The sequence below is a fragment of the Elephas maximus genome, chromosome 17 (genome assembly GCF_024166365.1).
Source record: "Elephas maximus indicus isolate mEleMax1 chromosome 17, mEleMax1 primary haplotype, whole genome shotgun sequence".
Lineage (NCBI taxonomy): Eukaryota > Metazoa > Chordata > Mammalia > Proboscidea > Elephantidae > Elephas > Elephas maximus.
In genome coordinates, this window is record NC_064835.1 from 62646247 (window position 1) to 62665288 (window position 19042).

The window sequence follows — 19042 nt, forward strand, 5'->3', positions numbered from 1 at the left end:
TATGGAAACCTAAGGTATGACTGAGGAGGCACAGTGCATCAGTGGAAGATAAAGGACTCCCCCAAAATGTAACCAAATTAATTGATTATGCATATGGGAAAAGAAAAAGTAGATTACTACCTTACAGCATACACAAAAATAAATTATAACGGGTGCTATGGATTGAATTATGTCCCCCCAAAATGTGTGTTAACTTGGCTAGGCTATGACTCCCAGTATTGTGTGATTGTCCACCATTTTGTCATCTGATGTGATTTTCCTTTGTGTTGTAAATCCTACCTCTATGATGTTAATGAGGCAGGATTAGAGGTGGTTATGTTAATGACGGGAGCCCTGGTGACACAGTGGTTAAAAGAATGGCTGCTAACCATAAGGTAGGCAGATCGAATCCACCAGCTGCTCTTTGGAAACCCTATCTGGCAGTTCTACTCTATCCTAGAGGGTGGCTATGAGTCGGAATTGACTCGATGTCAACCTTTTAATTTTTTTTTATGTTAATGAGTCAGGACTGAATTTACAAGATTAGCTTGTATCTTGAGTCAATCTCTTTTGAGATGTAAAAGAGAGAAGCAAGCAGAGAAACAGGGGAACCTCATGTCACTAAGAAGGTAGTGCCAGGGGCAGAGTGAGTATTTTGGACCCGGCAACCCTGCACTGAGAAGCTCCTAGACCAAGGGAAGATTGATGAAAAGGACCTTCCTCCAGAGCCAACAAAGAGAGAGAAAGACTTTCCCTGGAGCTGGCACTGTGAATTTGGAGTTGTAGCTTCCTAAACTGTCAGAGAATAAATTTCTCTTTGTTAAAGACATATGCTTATGGTATTTCTGTTATCACAGCACTAGATAACTAAGACAATGGGTTTGAAAACCTAAATGTAAAAAGCAAAATTTCAATTTTTTTGGAGGAAATGTAGAATAGCTTTATGACTTCATAAAGCTATGAAGGAACCCCCCCCCCCAAAAAAAAAACCCATTGCCATCCAGTTGATTCTGACTCATAGCAACCCTGTATGAAGGAAAGGGAAAGGAAAAAAATTCTTAAATACGCAGAACACATCATCAAGATTGCTGCATTCAAATTTAAAACATAATAAACAAAGAAAATAGATGAACCACAAACTGGGAGAAGATATTTATAACGCACAGAGTTGACAGGGTTTGAACAAAGAAGCAGAGCCACTAGGGATTACATGGAATAGGGAATTTATTATGAAATTTTTACTTTACACAATTATGGGAGCTGGTTAAACAGTTTATGTACAGCTGTTGCTTGTACATCTGGTGCTGAGACCTGAAGCCAGCAGGACAGGCAATGAGGAAGAAAAGATGGACATGAAGTGGGAGAGACAAGGACAACATGAACCTTTGACAAAAGCTGGAACTCACAAGGATAAATGGGAACTCATTTGGGTCTCTCACTACTTCCAAGCCTCCAGCTTCAATGATGCAAGTGACCTGTAGGATAATCTGATGCCCTTCGTCCCAGGGTTAAAATCATACCTAGCCCAGGAGTCAGAGAAGCTGAAGGAAGAGCTGTAAGAGCTGTGAACCTGGATGCTGCCTCACACCAATAAAGTGAGTTAATACGTCCACAACAATGTACTTGGGCTGTAATAACACCTGGAACACCCCTTTTTCACCATACTTAACTTTCAAATAAAGACTATAGCAAATTAGTGATTCTGCTAACATAATGCTAACATGATTCACTCACACAATGAAAACATATCAGATCAATTGATTATCCATATGGAAAGAGAAAAATATATTCCTAACCCTCCCATTCTCTACCAAGGAGGATACAAAGTCCTTTTATTCATCCTGCACCCTGAAGGACATTACCCAAGCCCTGCATTGTAATTTAGTCTTCAAAAGGCCATTCTACTGTTCTTTCAGGCCATCTGCTTCAGGGTGATGAGGAACATGGTGAGACCAGTGAATTCTATGAGCCTGTGCCCATCGTGGGTTTCATTTGCTATAAAATAAGTTCTTTTGTCAGAAGCAATGCTGTGTGGAATGCCATGACAGTAAATAAGACAGGATTATGATGATACGATGGGCAGGAAAGACAAATCTGTATCAGAGTAAATGGATATTCTAGTGAGAACAAACCAGTGCCCTGTCCTATGTAATCAACCTGTCACCAGATCACTGATTCATTGCTGAAGAATGTTACCATATCAAGGGATCAGTGTTGGTCTCCGCTGCTGGCAGGTTGGGCACTCAACAGTGACTATAGCCAGACTGGCTTTGATGAATGGGAATCCATATTACTAAACCCATGTATACCCTCCATCCCTCCCATGATGGCCACATTTTTCACGAGTCTGTCTTAGGCTGGATCCTCTAGAGAAGCAAAACCAATAAAGTGTATAAATATATATATAGAGAGAGATTTATATCAAAGATACAGCACAGGGGATTGTAGAGGCTGGAATGTCCCAAGTCTGTGGATTAGGATAGAGGCTTCTCCCTATTCATGTAGCTGAAGGGGCTGGCGAACCCAAGATCAGGAGATTGGAAAGCAGGGTTCTTGCTCACAGGCTGTAAATATCAACAAATTCCATGACTGGCAGTCAAGTCCACAAGGCTTCTCCTGATTCACACAGCTGCAGAGGCTGGCAAGTCCAAGATCAAGTAAGCTGATAGCTCAAGTTCCAAAAACTGGAGGTCAAACGAACAGGGGGCAGCCACAGGATCCAGAGCGAGCAAAAAAAACAGAAATTCTACTTATATTCGGATGCAGGCTGCACCTCCAAGGAAACTCCCTTTAAACTGATTGTCCACTCACCATAGAATCCATCATGGGAGTGATCACATATAAACACTGAGAATCATGGCCCAGCCAGTTTGACACACAGTCTTAACCATTACAAACCCATTATGGTAAATATACCTATTTTGTCTTTGGGGATTAAGTACCACCAGCTGGCCCCTGCCAACCTGGCATCCCATCATCCCCATTGAATTTGGGGAGTCCAGTTCAATGGCATAAGTTCTCATAGTCATTTCTGGCCTACAGAAAATATACATCACTGAGGTCTTCAAAGATGGCCGAGTCCCTTCACAAATATGTTTCTCACAGGCTTGGTGAAGAGAGTATCCTCTGGACCTTCCTGGGCACATATTTAGATGGCAGGCAAACAGGTCTTATATGATAAATCTATTCTAGCATTCCAATCTCTCTCAGCCTTTGTATACCTTTTTCTGCAGTATACCAATATTTCAATCAACCAACCAAAGTGCTAGAGCCACTGAAGGTAATACATTGAGTCAGGAATCTCTGCTTAGTGAATGCTTATAAACAAATCCAGCCTAATTCAACTTTGTATTCCTGATGCCACATCTTCAGGTTCATTTACACACAATTCCCTGGGTTTTTGCCAATATAAACTGGCAGAATCATGCAATTGTTTTGGTGTGTATTGCACCTCCTTGTGGGTCAAACTTTGTACCTCACCCTCTGGAGCCTGCTTGGACTTGAGCCTAGAAACAATGAAAGGTGATGGAAGTAGGTCCTGAGAAGAATCAAGGCTACCACCTCAGGGAAGGTGATTACAGGTTCTTCAGTCAAAGAAAGTCTAACTTCCTCAGATGGGGTGGAAGGGATTGTTCTCTGGAAAAGAGGGTTCAGCCAGATTTAAGGACTCAAGATCCTCAGATTTATTGGAATCTGCGCATATATGTTTCTATTCCAATTTTCAAGGTCCCATTCCTTCCCAATTAATGACCTAACTTTAACAGAAGACACCTGTGAGGTTGAGACTATAATTTGCCCCATAGGACACCCATAGAAACTTTCAGGTCCCTTACATGGACCTTGAGATGGGAATTTAAAGCCCTGATTCATCATACTTTTTCCCCTAAGTTCTTCAGGGCACTTGGAAACCACTCCCATTTCCTTTATAAAACCCCTTATGGAAACTCTGGTGGCTTAGTGGTTAAGAGCTATGGCTGCTAACCAAAAGATCAGCAGCTCGAATCCGCCAGGTTCTCCTTGGAAACTCTGTGGGGCAGTTCCGCTCTGTTCTATAGGGTTGCTATGAGTCAGAATCGACTTGATGGCAATGGGTTTTATTCCCATTATACTTGTATGTCCAAGCAAATATTTGGTCAATCAAGACCATGACTTCTATAGGCACTTGGTTACAGTGGTATACAGGTATAATATCAGTAACTTTTTCCATTGCATGCCATGGAATACCAGTGACCTCTTTACTCTGGAAAAAGGGTCATTCATGCCTTGAAGTGTACTCAGACCACAGAATCAATTCTGGACAACCCAGACCCAACTCAGAGAACCTATCCCTAAGGTTCTGTTCCTCTGGAACCACATCTGGTAGCAAATTCTGTATCCTCAGTGTCCAGAGAAGCAGACCACTAGGAGTGGTGCAGAATAAGAAATTTGTTATGGAAATTTGACCTTACACAGTGTGTAAAGGTGAGGCTGTTACTTCTTTGTCTGGTGCTGAGATCTGAAGTTACAGGGCAAACAGTGGGGGAAGGAAAGGTGGGTGTAAATGGGGGAGCAGAGACAAACCAGAACCAGGAGGAAGGGCAAAGATGAACTGGAACGTACTTCAGCCATGCATCAGTTCCAAGCCCCTTATTTTGATGATGCTGGTAACATGCAAGAAAACCTGGTGTCCTTCATCCCGGAACTAGCCGAGGAGTTGGGGAAAATGAAGAGGTGGTCTGGTGGGAACTGAATCAGCTGTGTACCCAACTCCTCTCATCACTAAGAGACTCTCCCACCCCCTTTTCTGAACCCATTCATATACAGGCAAACTGTTTAGAGAGGGAGGGGAAAAAGTGGTGGTACTAGAGATTGCTAATATGTACTGATCACTTAAGCTTTGCACTTGGGTTATCTCATTTAAGTAGAGAACAAGTTTCTTTCTTGGACTGAGGAAGAAGCATAGCTCTAGAGGGGAATGTTTTGAGCCCTAGTAGCCTGGTTGGTGATCTACTTCCAAAAAATTGGCCACTGAAAACCCTGTAGAGCACAGTACTACTCTGACACACTTGGGTTCACCCTGAGTCGGAGTTGACTCCAGGGCAGCTGGTGGTGGTGGTAGGGGTCCCCAAGCCACTAGGCAGAATGAGGAAGTTGGGGAAGATGTGTGGCGGAAGCCCCTTTGCTGTCCTTTTTCCCAGCACTGTCATGAATCCTTGGCCTTTTCCTACCTTTTCGTTCTCTCTTCTGCAGGTCTCGTATTTCCAACGGAGGCTTTTTTTATTCAGAAGAAACATGCAAAATGGTGACCACTCAGGTCTTTAGAGCTGGGATGGAGGGCCCACACGCATCGTGCCTCAATACAAGCCCAGCAGCAGGGTGAAGGTGCCCCAGGCTGCCTTGGGGGTAGCCCTACACCTCCTCCTCCCGCCTGAGCGGTCTCAGCTGCGGCCACACCTGCTCCTCACCTGCTTTCCCCCATCCCCGCATGCCCTGCACCTGACAGGCCAAGAGCAAACAAGGCTGTTTGTTCCTCCCTCCCCGGAATGCACAGCGACACCAAGGAGGAGCCGTGTGTGCTAACACACATAGCACTTTGCAGCCACCTAGTGTTTCCTGCCTTTTCTCATGTATGCTACTTTAAAGCCTTTCTCTGAAATCCCACACTCTTCAATTAGACTGAAGTCAACAAACATTTGTTTGAGGCCTATTCCATGTGCTGGGTTTTATGAGGGGCACAAAAAGGACAAATACAGCTTCTGCCCACTGGGAACTCACAACCTCACGAGGGGGCAGGGTGAGGGGAGATTCATCCACAACTAACTAATGCTAGTGTCAAAATAAAGGGACAAACTCTGTGGGAGCATGAAGAGCAGAGAGATTAATTATGACTTCTGAATTTTGGATCTTCAGAGATCCAGGGAGGCTCCTTGGAGGAACCTTGGCTCTGCAGATACCTACAAAGGAAAGCCTGTTGAAGGCGTGGGAGTGGTGAGTTCATGCAGAAAGAAAATGTTGTGAGAGAAGAGAGGAGGGCTAGCATCTACCCCTTGGGGACTTCCACCTTGAGCACGGGGCAAAGTCAGAAGGAAGAAGGAATAATTTGACAGGGAGGACGAGGACCAGGGCACACAGCCCTCGCACAGTGAGACGATAGCCGTACCTATCACCCAAAACCAAAAACCAAACTCAGTGTGGTCAAGTCAATTCTGACTCATAGCAACCCTATAGGACAGAGCAGGACTGCCCCGTAGAGTTTCCAAGGAGCACCTGGCAGATTCAAACTGCCAACCCTTTGGTTAGTAGCCGTAGCACTTAACCACTTTGCCACAAGGGTTTCCAATACCTATTACAACACCTAGCAAATAGTAGGTGCATACATATTTGCTGAATTAAAATTTCTTTCTCCCTTATTCCTTCTGTTTTTAAAGAAAGGGACAAGACAGAGGGATGGTACTTTGCTGAACCCCTGTTATACCACTGGCACCACAGTGAGGCATTGGCGCTTCAGTGGTAGAATTCTCACCTTCCATGCGGGAGACCCGGGTTTGATTCCCAGCCAATGCACCTCAGACACAGCTACCACCCATCTGTCAGTAGAGGCTTGTGTGTTGCTATGATTGTTACTATGCATGGGGTTTCCCTGAGCCAGGGCCAACTCCACTGCAGCCAATAACAACTATACAAGGTACAAAATTATGTTATCTTGCTTGGTCCTCACAATTATGCTGTGATTCCCATTTTACAGATGAGGAAACTGGATCTAGGAGAGTTAAGTGATTTGTTTGCAGCTAGTGAACCATCAGAATCCAAATCCAGGCCTTTCTGATTCAAAATTCCACAAGGAGAAAAAAAAAGGAGAGTGTCAGTTAAAATGGTTGAATTGCGCTGAACTGAACTGATTTGTCCTCTGAGTCCCCAGCACTTAGAGGGGGAAGGGGTATTTCTTTTTCCTTTCAGGACGAATGGGGTGTGGAGTTGTGATAGAAGAATATGGTGTGAGACAGAGAGAAATAGCTTTTAAGAAATAACTAGTTTCAACTATTCATAAATGGTGTTACTGGCTTGCGATAAAGCTGAACTTCCAACACCAGCAGAAACAGTAAGCAAAAGCATACATTTTTTTATTTTTGTTTTTTTTATTAAATCATTGGCTCTCTTAGGCTTCAGCCCCTCTCTCAACCTCTTCAACATTCAAGCTCAGGGGCACTATTGTGGTGGAAAGATACAAAAAGATTTGCATTATGATTAGTGATACCTAGCCAAGTGCCTTGTAAGCAGATGGGGTTAGAGAGGGGAGAGGATGAGAGAATCACCTAGAAAGAGGTTTCTGTGCTCAGAAAAGAGAAGGCTGGAAATAATAATATGATGATGATGGTGATGATGATGTGTGTGTGTGAGTGTGTATGCATGGGGGTGGGGAGGCAGGTGAGTGTCGGATGGAGCTGGGCAGAGGAAAAGGAAAGGCTTGGCACAGGCCCTAAGGCTCTTCTGGAGGTGGGCTTCTGGAGTTGTCATCAAACCTTTACTACCCCCTACAAGACTGGGGAGGCTGAGTCCAAGGGGAGGGCAGGATGGGAGAGACTGAAGGAGGAAGGGGACCTAGAAGTCCTGGAAAACATCATCATCCAGGCCAGGTGCAGAGACTGCATCGTGAAGTCAGCTGGGGGTCCAGGAGTGGGGTGAGGGCTCTGGGTGACTATTTGTTCAGCACCTAACTAAGGTTCCTGTTAGGAAATGCCCTTGTTTGTCTCCAGGCTGATTTGTTTGCTGTTCGCACTTGTATGGAAAGCTGCTCCTTGAAGTTCTGGCTTCAAACACAGGGGTGGGTTTGGGAAGGAGGTGTGTGGGCTGATTGCAGAGCCCCCAGAGTCAGAGGATAATCTGGGAAAATCAACATTATAAGTTCCCGAAGAGGAGGGGACGGGCTTGGCCCTGTGAAAGCTGCATGACAGAGGCTCAGCCCGGGTTCCCTCCTTTCCGGAGGAGAGCCTTGTGGGGCCTAGTCCAGTGAGGACTCTTATCAGGAAGGGCTTGGAGTCTGGCTTCCTTACTCAGCCGGGATACTTCTTAGTAAGGAACAAAATACCGTAATCCTGGGGTCCTGCCTCAGAGATGCTATATATTTGGTCTGGGGTGTGGTCTGGGCACCTAGAGTTGTGAGAGCTTCCCAGGAGACTCCAATGTATAGCCAAGGCTGAAAACCACTGCTCCAGAATCTACCAGCATTTCTCAAACATCAACGTGCACATGAACCACCTGGGGATCTTGTTACATTGTAGATCCCAACTTGGGAGGTCTGGGCTGGGGTCCTTAGACTCTGCATTTCTAACAGGCTCCTGGGTGATGGTAGTGCTGCTGGTCCAGGGACCACACTTTGAGTAGCAATGCTCTATACCTGCTTTGAACTCCTTATTCCAGTTGTCCTCACTGCTCAGTGGGAAGGGGGTGGAGCCATGTCCTCCCATCCCCAAGCTTCCTGCACTTGTTCACCTAGCCCATCCTCTCCCACCACCTTACTTGGTAAAGTGATCACCAGACTCCACAGTTTCTCTGGCCAAGGCCAGTCCTTCAGTCCTACTCTGGGACTAACTGGACAAAATAAGTCCCTGAGACAAACCAATTCAACTAACTACAGTTGGGAAATGAAGGGGGAAGATGAGCAAAAGTAGCAGGTACATCCTTCTTCTGTCCTCTTGGGAACTTAGGCCTGTTGGGCAGACAGGACACAAATACTGTGTGGTAAGGCATGTTTCCAAAGATGGCTGCAATAATTTCTCCTTCCTATATGCTCTTTTTTATATGCTCTGTGGCAAAACGACTTTGGCATTTCTCCTCCCCCTCCTCTTAGATCTACATTAGCTCTGTGACTTTTTTTAATCAATAGACTGTCATGAAAGTGGTTCTGTATAACTTTTGAGGCTGGGCCTTATGATCTTTCCTTTTGCTACTTGGGGCACTCATTCGTGGGATCCAGCTGTCATGTGAAGAAGCCCAGGCTAGCCATTCAAAGAGGGAGAGGTCTCAGCCTCCCAACCAACCTTGCCAAGACCCTAGATTTGTGAGTGAAACTATCCTGGGTGTTTCAGCCCCAGCCACCATTTGATTGCAGCCAGGACCAGCTACATGGTTTGTGGGTCCAAGTGCAAAATGAAAATGTGAGATCCATTGTTTAAAAATTAAGAATTTCAAGACAGTGGAATTAGAGCATTAAACCACAGGAAGGCCCTTTTGAATACAGAGCACTGTGCAGCTGCACAGTTTGCACATCTAAGAAGCCAGCCCAGAGTACAATCTCATAAGCCATCCTAGCTGACAACACGTAAAGCGGAAGAACAGCCTAGCTGAGCCCTGCCCAAATTTCTGACCCACAGACTTGTGAGCAAATATAATAGTTGCTGTTTTATACCACTAAGTGTGGTTTAAAAGTTTAGGTATGGTTTGTTATACCGCAGCAGATAACTGAAATGCATTGTATGGTCTGATGCTTTTGTAGAATGGGAGGTCCCTGAGAGCAGGCACTGGCAGGTCAATGTCTGGGGAATCTCGCAGGCTAAAACCAGTGCTAATCTCAGTAAATGATAATGAGTGTTAGCTAAATCTCTATGAAAATGAAGATAGTTCGTAGACTGCACAGTCAAAACCTAACTCCAATCTAGTGATTAAAGGTGCAATTTTCACCTTCAGTCACTAGATTAGATGATGCCAATCTGGATGAAGGCAGGGGAGTGCAGGTGGAAACACTGGAGACAGGACCTCACTTGCCCTGCCTCTGCCCCAGCTGGCAGCATGGAGGAGTGGAAGAAGAAAGGTCTTTGGAGTCAGACAAACCTAGGATTAAATCAGGCCTGCCCATATTCACATTATGAGAGTTTGGGGGAGCCTCACTCCTCCTCATATGTTCTTTTCTTGCTCCTCCTGAAGCCTTTCTCACCCCAGAAAATGGCAACTTCATCCTTCCAGCTGCTCAGGCCCCAAAACTCAGTCATCTTTGGATTCACACTTTCTCTCATGCCTACCTGCAGTCCACCAGCATAATCCTCTTGGCTCTACCTTCAAAACACAAACAGAATCTCACCTTGTCCACCCACCTCCACTGCTACCGCCATGGGCCAAGTCTCCATTATCTGTTGCTGGGTTTACTGTCTATATGCTCCCCTGCTTCCACCCTTACTCCTCGACAGTCTTCAACCTAGGAGTCTGGCAAGAAGGGTCAGATCCTCCTCTGGCTGAAGATCCTCCAGTGCCTCCCTAAGTCACCCCAGGTAGGGGCTGACAAGGCTCTTCATTCTTCTTAGCTTCCTGACCTCATCCATTCTCTCACCGTGCTCCAGCCTCACTGGCCTCTTGGCTCTCCCCTGACCAAGCACACTCCTGCCTCAGGGTCTTTGCACTTGCTGTTCCCTCTGCCTGGAATGCTTGTCCTTCAGATTTCTGCATGGCTCATTCCCTCACCTTCTCCAGGTCCTAGCCTAAATGCCATCTTCTTAATGGGGTTTTCCCTGCCTGACCTTTTCCACCTTGTCCCACATCCCTTATTTCCCTGTACAGCTTTATTTTTATCTGAAGTACTTATTGTCCAACAAACGTATATGTTGCTTACTTACTTGTTTTTAGTGTCTCCCCCAGCAAGAATGTAAGCTCCCCAAGGACAGATATTTTTATCTACTTTGTTTTTACTCTTGGTGCCTAGAACTGAGCCTGGCACATAGTGGGCACCCCACAAATATTTGTTGAATGAATAAATCAATGGATGCATGTAATGAGTATTAGCCTTATCTAATAAAGCTCATCCATTAGATTTCAAGAAGTCAAAAAGGGCTAATAAAAGTACAGTACCTGGCATGAGGAGTCCCTGGGTGATACAAATGGTCAACGTGCTCTGCTGCTAACTGAAAAGTTGGAGATGCAAGTCCACTCAGAGGCACCTTGGAAAAAAGGCCTGGCAATCTGCTTCTGAAAAAGCAGCCGTTAAAGATCCCGTGGAGCACAATTCTACCCTGACACATATGGGGTTGCCATGAGTCAGAACAGAATTAACAGCAACCAGTTTTTTTGCTTTGTTTTTTACCTGGCGTGAAGCAGGTGCTTGTTCGCACATATGTTGGGTGTTGGGGGCAGGGGTGTGAGCAGGGTGGGAAACAGCTTATCAGGCTGTTCAGCGTCTGTACCTTTGAGCCAGAGAAGCTGCTGCACTTGGGCTCCCCACATCTCTGCTTCTCTCAGCCTGGGTTTCCAGTTCACGATTACCAGGGCTTCACCCTTCATTTAGGGAGTTCTGGGTAGGGACTGATTTGGGCCAAATATATCATTATATTACTTGAAACTTGTGGCTTTTCTAAGCAAAAATAAATATCAGAACTAGAGTTTCCACAAGTTCCTTCCCAGCCTTCACCACTCTAAATCTCATAGTCGATTATTTAACCCAGTGGCTCTCAACCTTTTTTGTACGTCTAGGAACACTTTTCTTGTAGCGGCTCCTGCTCATTCATGGCCACTGTCAGAGATCCACCCAGACCCAGCTCTTCTTTCTTGTCTTTCTTTTCCTCTTTATCTCCATCCCCTTGCCAGTTCCCTACCCGCTCCCGTTTCTGATGTATTTGCTATTGGCTGTTTATGGATCCATGTGAAATATTTGGGCTGTTTTATTGTTCTTGTTTTATACGCCTTCAAGTCAGTTCCAAATCGTGACCTTATGCACAATAGAATGAAACACTGCCCGATCCTGTACCATCCTCATAATCTTTGTTATGCTTGAGCCCATTGTTGCATCCACGGTGTCAATCCATCTCATTAAGGGTCTTCTTTTTTGCTGGTCCTCTGTTTTACCAAGCATGATGTCCTTCTCCAGGGACTGGTCCCTCCTGATAACATGTCCAAAGTATGTGAGACGAAGTCTAACCATCATTGCCTCTAAGAAGCATTCTGGCTGTATTTCTTCCAAGACAGATTTGTTCTTCTGGCAGTCCATGGTATAGTCAATGTTCTCTGCCAACACCAAAGGCATCAATTCTTCTTCGGTTTTCCTTATTCATTGTCCAGCTTTCACCTGCATATGAGGCGATTGAAAACACCATGGCTTGGGTCAGGTGCCCTGTAGTCCTTAAAGTGACATCTTTGCTTTGCAACACTTTAAAGAGGTCTTTTGCAGTGTATTTGCCCAATACAATGTGTCCTTTGATTTTTTGACTGCTGCTTCCATGGGTGTTGATTGTGGATCCAAGTAAAATGAAATCCTTGACAACTTCAATCTTTTCTCTGTTTATCATAATGTTGCTTATTGGTCCACTTGTGAGAATTTTTGTCATCTTTATGTTGAGGTATAATCCATATTGAAGGCTGTGGTCTTTGGTCTTTATTAGTAAGTGCTTTGAGTCCTCTTCATTTTCAGCAAGCAAGGTTGTGTCATCTGCATAACGCAAGTTGTTAATGAGTCATCCACCAATCCTGATGCCACTGTCTTCTTCATATAGTCCAGCATCTCAGATCATTTGCTCAGCATACAGATCGAGTAGGTATGGTGAAAGGATACAATCCTGGCACACACCTTTCCTGATTTTAAACCATGCAGTATCCCATTTTTCTGTTAAAACGACTGCCTCTTGGTCTTTGTACAGGTTCCTCATGAGCACCATTAAGTGTTCTGTAACTCCCATTCTTTACAATGTTATCCATAATTTGTTATGATTCATGCAGTCAAATGTCTTTGCATAGTCCATGAAACACAGGTAAACATCTTTCTGGTATCCTCTGGATCGCTCCAGCCGGGATCCATCTGACATCAGCAACGACATCCCTCATTCCACATTCTCTTCGGAATCGGCTTGAATTTCTGGCAGTTCCCTGTTGATGTGCTGCTGCAACTGCTTGGGAATGATCTTCAGGGAATTTTACTTGCATGTGATGTTAATGATATTGTTCAATAATTCCTGCATTCTGTTGGGTCACCTTTCTTTGGAATAGGCATAAATATGGATCTCTTTCAGTCAATTGGCCTGGTAGCTGTCTTCCAAATTTCTTGGCGTAGGCAAGTAAGCACCTCCAGCACTGCATCCACTTGTTGAAACACATTAATTGGTATTCCATCAACTCCTGGAGCTTTGTTTTTCACCAATGTCTTCAGCGCAGCTTGGACATCTTCCTTCGGTAAAGTCAGTTCTTGATCATATGCTACCTCCTGAAATGTTTGAATAGCAACCAATTCTTTTTGGTACAGTGACTCTGTGTATTCCTTCCATCTTCTTTTTTTTTTTTTTAATTTTTATTGTACCTTAAGTGAAAGTTTACAAATCAAGTCTCTCATACAAAAATTTATAAACACCTTGCTATATACTCCTAATTGCTCTCCCCCTAAAGAGACAGCACACTCCTTCCCTCCTCTCTCCTTCTATCTTCTTTTGATGTTTCCTGCATCATTTAATATTTTGCCCATAGAATCCTTTAATGTTGCAACTTGAGGCTTGAATTTTTTCTTCAATCCTTTCGGCTTGAGAAAGGCTGAGCATGTTCCTCCCTTTTGATTTTCTAATGCCAGGTCTTTGTACATGTCATTATAAGACTTTGTCTTCTCGAGCCACCCTTTGAAATCTTCTGTTCAGCTCTTTTACTTCATAATTTCTTCCTCTCACATAAGCCTCTGTACGTTCAAGAGCAAGTTTCAGAGTATCTTCTGACATCCATTTTGGTCTTTTCTTTCTTTCCTGTCTTTTTAATGACCTCTTGCTTCACTTATGATGTCCTTGATGTCATTCCACAACTCATCTGGTCTTCAGTCATCAGTGTTCAACATGTCAAATCTATTCCTGAGGAGGTCTCTAAATTCAGGTGGGATATACTCAAGTTCATACTTCGGCTCTCATGGGCTTATTCTAATTTTCTTCAGCTTCAGGGTGAACTTGCTTGTGAGCAATTAATGGTCAGTTCCCAGTTGGCCCTGGCCTTGTTCTGATATTGATATTGAGCTTTTCCATCATCTCTTTCCACAGATGTAGTCAATCTGATTCCTACATAATCCATCTGGTAAGGTCCATGTGTACAGTCACCATTTATGTTGTTGAAAAAAAGGTATTTGCAATAAAGAAGTTGTTGGTTTTGCAAAGTTCTATCATGTGATCTCCAGCATTGTTTCTATCACCGAGGCCATATTTTCCAACAATCCTTTGTTTCCAGCTTTTGCATTCCAATTGCCAGAAATTATCAGTGCATCTTAACTGCATGTTTGATCAATCTCACACTGCAGAAGTTGGTAGAAATCTTCAATTTCCTCAACTTTGGCATTAGTGGTTTGTGCCTAAATTTGAATGATAGTCATGTTAATTGGTCTTCCTTGTAGGCCTATGAATATTTTCCTATCACTGACAGCATTGTACTTCAGGATAGCTCTTGAAATGTTCTTTTTGAAGATGATGCAACACCATTCCTCTTCGATTTGCCATTTCTGGCATAGTAGACCGTATGATTGTCCAATTCAAAATGGCCAATACCAGTCCATTTTAGCTCACTAATGCCTAGGATATTGATGTTTATGAGTTCTATTTCATTTTTTACTACTTCCAATTTTCCTAGATTCATACTTTGTACATTCCACGTTCCTATTTTTAGTTTTATTAGTAATGCATGTTTGCAGCTGTTTCTTCTCATTTTGAGTTGTGCCACATCAGCAAATGAAGGTCCCAAAAGCTTGACTTCATCCACATCATTAAGGTCAACTCTACTTTGAGAAGGCAGCTCTTCCCCAGGTGTCTTTTGAGTGCCTTCCAACCTGAGGTGCTCATCTTCCGGCCCTATATCAGATAATGTTCCACTGCTACTTATAAGGTTTTCACTGGCTAATTTTTTTTTCAGAAGTAGACAGCCAGGTCCTTCTTCCTAGTCCAGCTTTGTCTGGAATCTCAGCTGAAACCTATCCACCATACGTGACCTTGCTGGTGTTTGATACTGGTGGCATAGCGTCCAGTATCAGAGCAACATGCAAGCCAGCATAGTACAACAAACTGAATGTGTGTGTGGGGGGGGGGCGTTTTGTATATATATTAAATTTTTGTAAATAGTATTGTTATAGACCTCTTCTTCTTCTTTTTTACTCAAAACCCTTTTAAAGGTCTCTCTTTTGGTGCTATATGCATAGATGTTCCATTGCTTCTAACAGCTGTATTCTAGTACGTATTTCATGTTGCAGATGAAAATTCTGCTGTCAGGTTCATCTTTTACTTGTAGAAAATTTTGTTTAAAGTCTGATAAGATTTGCTCTTTACCATTAGCATTCAGAAGTTGCAACAAGATGCTTGGGTATACATTTTCTCTCAAACTGTCTTTCCAGCTGTGGGCCATAGGCAGTTGGAGGGGGTGGTTATGAATTGACTTTAGGATGTACTGAGTATGCGGTACCTGAGAAACATCCCAGTTGGGATATCTGACAAGAAGGTGGATAAGAGAACGTGTCTGGGCTAAATCTAGACTCAGGAGTCATCTGCATGCGGGTTGTAGTTTCAAATGAAAAATACAAATGGATGAGGTCAAATGTTGAGAGTAGGTCAAGCAGGGAGATCCATGGGCTGGGCTGCTGGAAGCAGAGGATTACCTGAGGGTCTACTATTAGATGAGGTTTTCCTTTCTTTCTTTAATTCCTTTTTAAAAACATTATAATTAAATTTTGCAAATTCCAAGAAAGCTACAGATAAAAATATAATAAATCCTCCCAAATCCCATCAACTATCATCAAATTTTAGCTTTTGCCACATTTACTTCTTTTTTTTTTTTTTTTATTAAAAACACATTACAGACATGTATGCAACCCCTTTGTACCTCTCTCCAGTTCTGTTCGCTGGCGATACCTGCTATTCCGAACTGGTGTTACCATTTTCACTTATGTTTTCATACAGTTGCTCCATATTTATTTATCCATAAGCAAAATAGAGAAGTGCTTTGCGTGGTTTTACAATTTGTACAATATATGTGGCGTCACACTGTACCTATTCTTCAGCTTGTCTCTGTCACTCAGCACTGTGTTTGTGAGTCTCACACATGTAGCCCTGGTTTATTAGTTTTCATTACTGTAGAGCATTCCAAAGTCAATGTAGCCATTATACTGTTGATGGACATTTGAGTTGTGTCCCATTTCGGCTTAATCTCACAATGCTGCAAAGGACGGCACCTGCTACTCTGGGCTAATGGCCACACTCAGGCAGTTCTGGGGACTAACTAGAAACCCTTAGGGGACCTAAGGGCTATAAACCAAACCAAACCCATTGCCATAGAATCGAGTCCAACTTGTAGCAACCCTATAGGACAGAGTGGAGCTGCCCCATAGGGTTTCCAAGCAGCAGCTGATAGATTCAAACTGCTGACCTTTGGTTAGCAGCAGTAGCGCCTAAGAACTATGCCACCAGAGCTCCAGGAGACCTACTATTATAGAACATCTGCTATATGCTGGGTATGGCAAAATTGTAGCAGTGAATTTTTACCACAACCTAGGAAAAATCATAAATCCTAGTTTATAAATAAGAAACAGAAGGCTCAGATAGGGTAAGCCGCTTGTCCTGATCACAAAGCTATTAAGAGAGGGTGAGGCACCCTCTTAATAGCTTTGTGGCCAGGCTTCTCTGGCCATGACTACTTTGTCCTTTCCCTGGGGAACTGACATTCTCAGGGTCTCCTCTTACAGCTGCAGCAGTGGGGAGAGGGGTGCTTCTGGGAGCTTCCCTGAGCAGGTTCACCTCTGCTGTGTGGGAACACACCGCGGCTTGGTTCTGGGAAGGGCCCTATTAGGGCTCACTGTTGGGTATGCGAGGCCCAGTGACAGGACGGGTGGATTCAGCTGTTATTTATGGGTCCAAGTGCAGGCAGCTGACAAGGCACAGGATTAGGCCCCTGCCTGCTCTAGGGCTCCAGGTTCCTGGAAGGCAGGATCTCGTGTTCTACGCTCTGAGTCTCCACAGAGCTCTTTGTACAGTGCCTTGGAGACTCTAAGATCCTGTTTGTGGTTTATAGAGCTCCAGGCTCACTGCAGAAAACCTGGATTCTGGTCCAGCCCTATATCTAACTTGCTGCGTGACGCTGGAAAGTCACTTAACTTCCTTGTGACGTGGGATGATAGCCTCATGGGGTGTTGGGCCCGTTAATGGAGACACCATTTTGTCTTTTAAGCGCCTGCCACACCTGGGTGCTGTTCTAGCGCGGCCTGGAGAAGGCACCGGGATGTGAGCTGACCTTGGCACCTGGAGCCTGGAACCGAAGGCCGCAAGGGCAGGGCGGACGGAGAGCGTCCATTTCTCGCCGCAGGCAGCAGGGGGCGCGCGCAGACCGTGTGATACGGGTGCGGGCCAGCAGAGGCGTGCGAGCGGGCGTGCGGCGAGGGAGAGGCTCCTTCCTCGGGGGCCTAGGAGTGAGGGCCAGCTTGTTCTACAGACCCCTCAGAAGCGACGGGAAATGAAGCAGGCTGGGGAGCAGGGGCGGGGCGTTGTGCCCCGAGGGTGGTAGAGGCTGGGTGCGGGGAGTGGCGCTGTGTCGGAACCCGGGACCGACGGCTGTTCTTGGGCTTGCGGAATGAACGCTTCCTAACAGCTGGGAAGAGTGTGGAGTCAACTGCAGGAGACCCCCAAATGCCAGAGCCGAAGAGACCCCACTTTTCGTTTGGTTCCCCACCGACCTTGGAGAGTCTCGGAGCGAGGAAATGAACTGCTCCTACGCGGTCACGCTGGGAGGCGGCAGTGCGGGGGTTTAGGGGAACCTATTTTTTTTTTTTTTTTTATCTTCCCGCTCCCAGACCAGAGCCCTTGCCAGCCCCGAATCTGCTGCCAGCTGAGGCCCTTCTGTCCTGATAAGAGCTTATAGCCAGCTTTTTCCCTGATAGCCAAACTAAACGTTACATAAAAATATACCAATACCGAAATTATTCTTAAGAAAGTTAAAGTCCTCCATCATCCCCCAACGAAATGACCACTGTGAGCAGTATTTTTCAGATTTATTTCTCTTCCATGCACACACCTAACATATATCTTTATAATAATGATTTTCACAGAAATTGAATTACCTTATATAACTGTTCTTCAACTTGCTTTTTCACTTACTATATCGTGGATAGGTCACTGTGGCAATGTATATAGCTCCACCTCATTTTCTAAAACTGGTTCTACATGGCCCTGCCAGACATCATTGAGCCAGCCCACCACTCATGGGTCTGGAGAGGGTTTTCCATTTTCCCTCATTTTCTCTGTGCTCCCTGCATACCCTCCTTTAGGAGAGATTCCTAAATGTGCAATTTCTGGGATAAGAGAGAGGCTCATGTGCTTTGTTGGTTGATGTTGCTGAATTTCCTTGCACAGAAGTTGCCTGGTCAGTATGTCCACCCATGGCGAATGACAGGTCTTGATGGGTTTAGCCACAGCCTCTCTCAAGGTAGAAGCTGAACCCCTACCCCCCAACTCTTGAATCTGGTGGTTGGCGGAACTGGTCACTTCTGGCAGACCAGCAGCTCACTAAGGAACTTAAGGGAGGGTGAAGAGGAAGGGAGGGCATGGTGGTGGTAGCGGGCGGCGGGAGTATTGCTTGGTGAGTTCAGAAGCAGCTATGGCATGAGAAAGGACTTCATAACACATCCAAGAAGAGGGGTGATTACAAAGTGGCCTTGCCCCCTCTGGGGCCAGAAGAGGAGCAGGACAGTCAGTCAATCTCAGGTGGGTGTCCCTAGGAAGGAAATTGTACCATTCCTGGGGGAGAGGGGCCCACATGGGCACAGGTCCCCCAGGGGCCAGCTAGCTCACTGCCCTTTCAAGGCCCAGCATCTGTGTGGAGATGGGAGAAATCCTACCCCTGGGCACACCTTCCAGCCTCAACAGCCTGTCTTTGGAGAAGGAGGAAGGCAAGGACCCATGCAAAAATGGAACCAGATGTAAATAGGTTCACAGGCCGTCGAGATGGAGAAGATCTGAACCACTTCCTGGAGGAGCTGGTTGGGAGGCAGCTGGGCCTTGGTAGATGGGCAGGATTTGAGCCCTCCGACAATACTAGGCAAAGGCATGTTTGTAGGAAAGGGCATGAACTGAGGGTGAGTGGGGGGAAGAGGCAGGGCAGGAGGAGCTCTGGCTGG